Source organism: Palaemon carinicauda, chromosome 3 (genome assembly GCF_036898095.1).
Source record: "Palaemon carinicauda isolate YSFRI2023 chromosome 3, ASM3689809v2, whole genome shotgun sequence".
In the NCBI taxonomy this organism is placed as follows: domain Eukaryota; kingdom Metazoa; phylum Arthropoda; class Malacostraca; order Decapoda; family Palaemonidae; genus Palaemon; species Palaemon carinicauda.
The window spans coordinates 102,924,843-102,935,165 of record NC_090727.1 but is presented as its reverse complement, the minus strand read 5'-3'; positions in this window follow the sequence as shown (position 1 = coordinate 102,935,165).

The window sequence follows — 10,323 nt, the reverse complement described above, 5'->3', positions numbered from 1 at the left end:
ACTTTAAAAAACTAATTTTGATAAAATAATGTATATATATATCATATATATATATATATATATATATATATATATATATATATATATATATATATATATATATATATATAGTTTATAGTTATTGGAAAGCTTATTCTTTGCGTTTCAATATCACTGTAATAAGCAGAATAACTATTTGTGTGTCCAGTCTTCTTAGAAAAATATGAATAAACATAACAGAATAGATGCATAAAAAGAAACAACTTAGGTCATAACAGTGCATCATTAGCATTAAGCAAATATTACAAAATACCTTGATCGAGATATACCAAGATGTAGACACCAAAATCATAAGAGTATTTTAAGAGATCCTTCCACATCAGATAGCAGTAATATGATCTTTTCCACTTCACTCAGCCAGGCGATTAAAATCTCTCTCTAGAGATAAAGATATTCTTCAGGTTTCTTTTGAAAGATAATAGGGATTAAACAGATGTTAAATTCTCGCGTGGAAACTTTTACAAAGGTTTCAATATTACTCTATTTGTATGGAAATTAGGAAAAGGTTTCTGAGCTTAATATGTGGTTATAATGACAAGGGATTCTTCATAGCTTAGGAAGAAAATATTTAGAAGTATATTTATATGTAAGTACATATGTGTGTATTCGTGTGCAATTAATGCCGATTCACACGACCCGTTTTCTTTCCGACAGGCTGGCCGTCGGTTAAGCGGCGTCGAGCTTTCTTACGTGTATTCAAATGCAACTGTTCACGCGACCCGTTAGGCTGACGGCGGACCTCGGTCGTCAGCCGTCCGAATCGGCTCGGCTTTCTTTCCAAGAAACCTCGGCCGGTTTGACGGCCGTTAGCCACCCGTCCCAACCAACAGGTGGAGGATGTTTCGTGTGAACGAGGTCCTGTATCGTACCCGTTCGTTTCGTGGCCTACAACCCCGACTTTTCCTCATAGTATAGAGTCATAGTCATAGAAATTAGTTAGATTGTTGTTGACACCATGTATGAGAGGTTATATATATATACATATACATACATATATATATATATATATATATATATATATATATATATATATATATATATTATATATATATATATATATATATATATATATATATATATATATATATATATATATATATTGAAGTTTTTCAGGGGTATGAGGAGATTTTTGACATGGCAAACAATATGCATAGAAATAATGTACATAAAGAAAAGATATGGAAAATGACTGGTGAGGCATTAAATAAAACTGATAAATTTATCATAATTTTATTATTCTTGGCATGATGCATAAAGTATAATGAAGTTGCATAACTTATTTTATCAACACAGTTATCAACCAACATCTTATAGTGTCAAAATTATCGTAATTTACTCGGTCCTCACGTGACAGAGTCTAAGTAAACAATGAAAACCGCGACCAGGTAAACGCAAAGGGAACGCCTCGGGTGAGTATTGTAGAGTCATAATATGGCTCGTATATAAAGTTAATTATTAACAAGTTAATATTAACTTAAATTAATTGTGATGCACAGAAGGGTGGGTGAAAGGAGACAGACGCATGCCTCGTGTAACCAGCCCGGCTGGTTGCCGTAGCATCGGACAGTCCCAGGTGGCCGTAGGCCTCCATGGAAGGTGTCTTGATAATGGGAATTCCATCTAGAATAACCATATTATAGACTGGGCTTGAAATCTTATCAAGAAAGTCTGGGGATCATGAGATCCTAGTAAGGTTCCGGCAACCAGACGTGCCAATTACACGTAGCGTGCTGGAAAGATGAAACACGCAAGAAGACAGAGTGAAAACTGAACAAAATGTACGATTCCGTACCAGTTTGTCTGCGTTAACAAGCCGTCTAGGTGCGGTTTTTAGGAGCTATCGCTAGTAAAGATAGCTGAGAGAAGGGGTGCAAGGCATCTTGCCGCCTCCGGACGGGTCCGGCATACCCCCGGCACGCCGGAAGCCGCTCGAGCAGAGTTTCTGGCATTCAAGAATGATCATTCTATGGTCAAAAGAAGCCAGGGTGGCGGCAGCCGGTAGCGGCGGCCGCCGACAAGGAGCGGCGGTTCCGGCAGCCGGAGGCAGTCGGAGGGTGACAGGGGTAAGGATAAAGGAGCATAGCCGGGGCCGGGGGCCGGCTGCTAGTGCCGGCACTCCGGGAGGGGTCAGCAGTGTGCCGAGGCTATGAGGGAATGGAGAGGCCACGGCGGTAAGCCGGCGGCCGGCGGCGATCCCCCGGCACTCGGGGGAAGGCGGCAAGGAAAAGGAAGTCACCCGTAGCGGCGGTGATGCCGGGGTAGAGGCGGCAAGGGACAAGCACCAAAGATGGAGGTGGGATGGCAAGGCTGTACTAGCCTAGTCAAGACACCTCTGGAAAAGGTACCACCATGATAGAGGTGAATCTATCATCCTAAGCAGGGGCCGCAATGGCCGGGGGCTAAGGCAGTCCAAGAGAGGACAGGGTGTACCCAAAGAAGGGGTGGAGACTCTTCATGTCGACCAAATGATAACTGACTCCATAGCACTATGGAGGGTCTATGTATCAGAGCGGACAACACTGGGAGCACCACGGGGTCCAGCACTCCAGCCTAGGGTGGAGTGTAGGACAGGGGACATATGAAGCCTAACCTACTGGTAGGTTAGGCTAGGCAAGAGATAGGTTGGGGGGGGGGAAAGGGTCTTCTTATAAGAAAGGATGGGTTATGCACCAGAGCGGCCACCTAGGAAGGGAGATGCTCACCCTAACCTATAGTAGGTGGACCAACTGAAAAACGGTGCACGCGTATATTTCAGCAAGGTACATAAACCAGCCCTCCCAACCTAACCTGGATTAGGGTTGTTAGACCCTAATCAAGGAAGGGAGAAGACGTATCGCAAGGAAAAGGTCAAGGACCGATTCAGCTTAAAGGAGGTGATCCTACCTTTAAGGTCCGCAACACTAAGGGAGGGGTCATTCCCTTAGGTGGGGAGGCGATACAGTACTCTGAGGAGTCTTGTCCTATCACATGTAATAGGGTACAAGATTACCAGAGGGAAGCCCTAGGGCTAGGGATGAAGAGAGCATATAGGGGTCCTATCATAAGGTTAGGTTAGCAAGGCACTCAAGATAACCTACCCCCTATATGGTCCCTGAAGGCGAAAAACACTTGCATCACTGTCAATGGTATTGTAAAATAATGCCAAAATCTTCATAACTAACACTAGGATCACTGAAATATCATGCATTAACACTGGTATAGGCTCACTGGCCTAGGGGCTAATCAAAGCCTACTGGTATGGGGTCAGCGAAGACCCTAACTAATGCGTCAAAAACACGATATAAAGTTCCTAGCTATGAAGACTAAATAACTAATAGCGCTGATTAGTAATTTATATACCGGTAAGGCTGTGCGGCTAACTAAATAAGGCATGCAAGCAACAGCAGCGTCATAAAATGGCGCTGACCGGTCTGGCAAAGCTCTGCCACAATTATGCAAATATCTCGAAAAGTAAGATTTACTTTAAGGTCAGAGCTTATTTAAACAATACTTAAACCTTTGTACTCAACTTTCCAGAAGGAGGTGAAGCTAAAGGTTGAGACATGGCGAGGATGCAAGCAGATAAAGTCGCACAAAGGGAAAAATACGTCCAATCGAGCGAGCTACTAGCAAAGGAATGAGGACGGACGTGACGTCATCAAAAGCAATGGCGTCCGTCTGTTTACATCGCGAGTACCGATATCGCCACATCTAGATCGGCTGCGGCTCAGCTCCCAGCCACTCCCTGTCCGCCATATTGAAGCGTTAACTCTATATGGGGTGCAGATAGCTATGTGGCACGTTTATACATGCGTGTCCCCTGTTGATACACGATGTCTTAAGGGGAAACCCTTAGGATACTCGCTCCAGAAGTTAGAATTCTGTGATAACCTGTGGTTTAATTCTCTGGGAAAATCCTAGTAGTGATTACCCAAGGAAGCTACCAAAAAGGATCCTTCCATCAGGACGCCATGGCTATCTCACCCAAAAATAGATTTTTCGCTTCGCTCAAAATCCGTTTTATACGTATGTATACGCACACTTATACACACATGTATATATATGTGTATATATATATATTTCATATATATATATATATATATATATATATATATATATATATATATATATATATATATACACACACACAAAATTTTGAATGTACATATATATAAGCTACCATTGGAAAATCATACAGGTATAATATACGGTTATATTATATATCTCTCTTAAAGAACGATAACACTTATATAATTTTATATCTATTCATGTATTACAACCGGACAATTTCTTCTTCCTTTTTGTAAATCGTAAACTTAACTGATATCCAAAATCGACGAGAATTGATTAATTATCTCGTGTGTTATGACATTAAGCGAAGGTGTGCTTGCTTTGATGATTTCGGATCTGTATGATGACGTCAGAAGAGGGTTTCTATCAGAATTCGGGATAAAGCATAATTAGTTAATAATGTCGGCATATTAAGCTCAGAGCACAACAACAGCCTAATGAGCTACTCCGATTTTTGTTGAAGGGTTAGAAATGATAGCAATAAAAACTCAAAATCCTAAAATCCATATATTTGGATGTGTTCATTATAAATACTTAAAACTTGATTAGAAAAGATTATATGTTTCAGAAAGTTTTAGATGAATGGTGTTACTCTCATAGACATACACAGTTAGATATTCGATATATTTTTTGAGAAACAGTGCTGAACATACAGTCGACCAAGTTGGATGTGGCACTGTCAGAACAACTGCCTTCTTAGTCAGCCACAAAGGAATAGCTGCCAGTAATGCTTTATATTTTTAAGTAAATACAAGTCCCCAAGATTGTGATAAGTTACATTAAGTGATGTGAAATACGTATGTTGCACCAGTACTCTTTTGTTATATAAATGTTTTAACTATATTTTTGTATCATTGCATAGTTTTATAGGAATTAGCCTTAAAGATTTTTCTTTTATTTATCAGTTATCTCAATCACTGGCTCGTGGTTTTGATCAGAATATACTATATGAAAGACATGGAATGCAAAGTTATGCCCATAGGTCTTTAGAAAATCAAAAACAGATTACTCACTTCTGGGTAAGGAAATAGAAAGTGAGGACCAGAAGGAAGACCTCATTATTATTAGAAGAGATTTGAAGTTTACGAAACATCATAAAAGCTGAAAAGAAAACACAAAAACTAATAGGTTACATAAAGCGACAACTCAAACACAGGAACAAAGACACTGTACTTCAGCTGGACACATCACTAGTAAGACCCCATCTAGAATACTGTTTCCAATTCTGGGCTCCAAGTATTCAGAAGGGTGTAGATAGTCTTGAAGTAGTACAAGCTAGGGCCACCAAACTAGTTCCAATACTAAGGCAATTTGGATATAGACGGAAGATGGAACGTTTGAACTTATTTGATCTACAAACTCGACGACTAAGGGGACAGTTAATAGAGGCATTCAAATTTCTTAAAAGAATAACAAGTGTAGATTACAACAATCTATTCACGCTTAGCACAAATCAGTCCAGAGGTAACGGATGCAAACTGGAATTGAAAAGATACCGCTCCACTCAATGTGAAAATATCTTTACGTACAAAATAGCAAATATATGGAACAGACTTCTAGTGGATATAGTAAACAGCAAGACGGTAAATGAGTTCAAAAGTTAGACAAGATCATAAAAATTCTCTAAACGTTCAAACCAAATCGTTCTACCTACAAGCAAATGGAGTCTCCCCTGGTGGACTAAAAGGGGTTTGAGACATGCAAAAAAATCTCTCTCTCTCTCTCTCTCTCTCTCTCTCTCTCTCTCTCTCTCTCTCTCGAGCATAGCATTCCTCCTTTTGTAATTTATTATTTTATTTCACGTAGTATTAAAGTGCTCAGCTCCTTTGGGATAATATTTGGGGAATCACTAATGAGCCATAAGGAATGTTTATATTTCATTAAAGGATCTGTCATTAGTGAGGTTCTTTGAAATAATGGCTTCTCTTGGAAGTTTGTTTACCCAACTCTTTTCGTCATCTCCAATTTGTCTAAACGTTGGATCATATTGAGGAGCTTAAATACTCTTAAAGTGGTAACTATTCTCTTATTTATCTTCCTCTTGTTTGTTTTCAGGTTTTACAGTTTATATAGGAAAGATATACTATTAATGTTGTTACTGTTCTCAAAATATTTTATTTTATTTTATTCTTGTTGTTAACTTATTTCCTTGTTTCCTTTCACTACGGGGCCAGTTTACGAGTTGGAGTCCTTGGGCTTATAGCATCCTGGTTTTCCCATTGGGGTTGTAGCTTAACGAGTAATAATAATAATAATAATAATAATAATAATAATAACTGTGGGCATTTTAATTTTGTTGTTGTGTTTCACGAATATCTTAGTGATAAAAGGTAATGTTAAATAAGGAAGTTATTGCGAGTGTGTAGAGAGAGAATAGAAGTTTCAAGAATTTAAAAGTAGGATTTAATTTAAATGTTATTTAAATGTAGGAAGGTCATTGAAGCATAGAATATTCTACCCATCCGGCTTTAGCCACTAAAATAGTTTTGGCAACAGACCATTAGTAGTAGTTTGATTTTTTGTTATCCGATTAGCTGGTTATGAATTTGCTTTGGGGCGTTAGTGGACCAAGAACTCCCGTCTGACACATTGCTAGGCAGGAACGTTTCCAATTGGAGCTCTATACATGAAGGAAATGAATGCAACTTCCTTTGAGTAGTGAAATGGGAATACATGATCATCTCTCCGCCCATTGCATTGAATTTTGGTCTGGTGTAATGGACATTGTGGTTATTTTCTTTTCTTTCTTTTTTTTGGGGGGGGGGTGAAGGTGGGGGTCGCAGAGAGCTCTATGATTTGTCATGAGGCTAGAGTCTTATTTTTGCTCTATTTCAATTAAAACATTCTATTTTTTGTAATGGAATTTTAGGAGTATTTATTACTGAACAAGTTTAGTAGCATTAAGAAAACTTGAATGAAATTTCTGTCTTTATTGTTGTTCACTTTTTATCAGACCCAACTTTACGCTTATCATTGTTTAGAGTATTATATAGCTTGATATGTGAAGATCACGAGAGAAATCTATCATCGATTTACGTTTTGAATGTTCAAGATTCCTATTTTACAATGTACCAACAGAGTGAAATTAAAGTAAGCTCTCACTCCAGCAAGAATGCCTAAACAATAAAAGCAACAAAGCCGAAAACGGACTATTGTTATTTAGAACCAAGGTAATCTTTCCAAAATGTAATGGATATTCAGATCATGAATAGTCGTAGATAACTTGGAGTGAAATATTCTCTCAGACGCCGTCATTGTTGGTGAAAGATTCTCTCTGGGACTGCTTTCAAGAGGGGATGGTAATGATGCAGGAAAATTGCCCTTTTCTCATACAATAGCACTGCTGTTTCTATAACACATAAAAAATATATTTTCGCTTATATAACAAGGTCGATTTGTCTGAGATGTCATATATTCTATAGTGGAAAACTAGCACAGCTAAGCTTTGCGTTACAATTAATACTAGTGTATGCGACCCGTCAAAAATGCAGCTCAATATTTAGGTCGATATGCACACACACATCCAACCCTTCACACCCCCTCCCCTTTTCATAACTATAACCCGCTGGTTCGGCAATTTGTGAGTGATTGTGGTTTCCGAGTGTACCTCTCGGGTAGCCCCTCTCACCAGGTTATGACTACTTCTTTCCCGCCCTTAGCGCTCATGAGAGAAGAATATTTATAAATGTAGTCAGACACTTGATATTTTTTGGTAATGGAGGATTTGCATTTGACCTGCAAATTGTTCAGACTGTGATCCTACAGTAAATCCAGCCTTTCACCTTCTTGAAACGTACAGCCAGAGAACAAATGATCAAAGTAACTGAATGATACTTTGTCATTTAGGCTTTCATTTGAACCTTCATCGTTGATTGATCGAAGTTTATCTGTTCTCTGTTCAGAACATAGGAAGAGTTTTATGTTCTAACATATTTCAGTTAAATGTGAGTTTGATTCCTCAATTTCCTTTAGTCTTGTAGGATATCTTTTTACACAGTTATCCACTTTCCACAACTCGAGAAGACCTTTCCTTTCCTCCACTCGAGGTTGCATCCTGTTTGATTAGTTTCCCGGATGTGTTGAACCTGGTTTGCTATTTCCTTTTTCTTGTGGCTTCTGTCGTCAGATCTCATTCCCCGTAGGTCTTATTCCGATTAAATCTAGGAGATTACGGTTGGGATTTGATGTTGCATATTTCAACTAGTATTACTTGGTATTATCCTTGGTTGATGCTTAAGTCATCTGAATTGCTTATGTAGAAAAAGGAGTTCCAGCTTAAGATTTCTTATTGAGAAGCTTTTTTTTTGTGCACATTTATTCATCTTCAAGCATAAAATGTCTAAATTAAATGAAAGAAAGAAAAAGAGAGAGAGAGAGAGAGAGAGAGAGAGAGAGAGAGAGAGAAAGAGAGAGAGAGAGCAATATCTTGCAGTAATCCTAATTCTAATATGCCTATAGGCTTTATCTCTTCCACCAGTCCTTGAAAATATCAAGAATTGATGTTAAAAATGAATTTTTGCTAGAATAATTAATTTTTTTAGTACAGGCTCTGATGTAGTTTTATAAACTGTGGAATATTATGGAGTGTAATATAAGTAATGGAATCTTCAAACGATGCAAGTTGTTACTGAAATAATTTATTTACGGTTGTATTATTCAATAAACAATTTCGTCTTTGATATTCGTTATCACTTATTAGCTTTTTTTTCTGTGCATTGTTCATCGATTATGGAATAGATATCGATTCTTTTTTGAAAGACGATTGCTGTAAAAGTTTTCGTCACCACGCTGGCCAATGCAGATTGAAAGAATATTGTGAGATTTTAGTCTGAGCGCTCTTGGAAATTCAATCTAGTATGGGTAAGTTTGACTAATATAGATTCGATGATCATATATATATATATATATATATATACAGCATAAATATCTTCGTATATTTCTAATAAAAAATAAATAGAACAGAACGTAAAGGAATTACCTCAACGTTTTGTGAAGTAAAAGTTGATGATGAAGATGATGATGGAGCAGCAAGAAAACGATGTAGAGACAGAGAGCGAAAATATCATTCAATCATTTTCTCATATCCCTGAAGAGTTACAAGACTTTCTAGAAGTTATGAGAATAAAAATTTCCAGCTAATAATAAGGAGAGTGTTATACAATATTTTGAGTCAGTGGACAATAATATTATACTTATTGATAATAACAAAATAAGTTTTACTTTAGATAGAAATAATATTGATTATATATATATATATATATATATATATATAAATGCAAATCTACTGTACGAAACTATATGTTCAAAGTAATGAAAGAAGTCTTGTATCAATCACTTCCGAGCGAATGTCTTCCGAAGTTCCAAGAGAAATTCTTGAAGAACTCGTCCGGAGACTTAAGGCGGAATTAGAGAGATGTAAAGAAGAAAAGATTTTCAACTTGATACAATTAAATATTCATTAAAATTACAATTGGGCATCGTTTTGAAAAATATATTTGTGTTTTTGTAATAAAAGTAATTTTAATTCTAAAAATAAGCGTATAAAAATTCAATGATATCTAATTTCTTATAAATTTACATAATGACCTCAGAAATTTTCAGTTAAAAAATTATTCTGACTTGAACGTTCCAAAATCCTCTCCGTCTTCAAGGATATGATATGATGATTAAATACTCTTTTCTTTACTGCGTTTCATTCTACCTTGAGGCGTCAGTGACCCTGGCAGTTATGACGCCGCCTAGTGTTAATGACCTTTGTAGTTGCGACGCTAGGCAACCTAATCAATCTTTAAATATGATCATATAATTAAACCCCTGATATAGGGTCTCTCTCTCTCTCTCTCTCTCTCTCTCTCTCTCTCTCACGGGAGATAAAAACATGATTTTTACTAAGCGTGGGTCTAAATTATTCAGTCAGGACTTGCTGTTCCTAAATACAAATTTCTTCTTATCAACAATCATATAAGTGATGATGATATATCTCTCTCTTTAGACAAGTTCCAGACAAGAATAATGACATCTCTGATACCTTTTTCCTGCAGTAAACTAGAAATGGCTATATGTGTTAAATATGAATAATGATTATATTTTAAATATATATTTTTGCTATTTCCTATTATTCAATAGCAAATAGACATCAAAAGCAAATTTTTAAAATGTGCAAACACACACACATATACCCACATATATATATATATATATATATTTATATATATATATATAATATATATATAT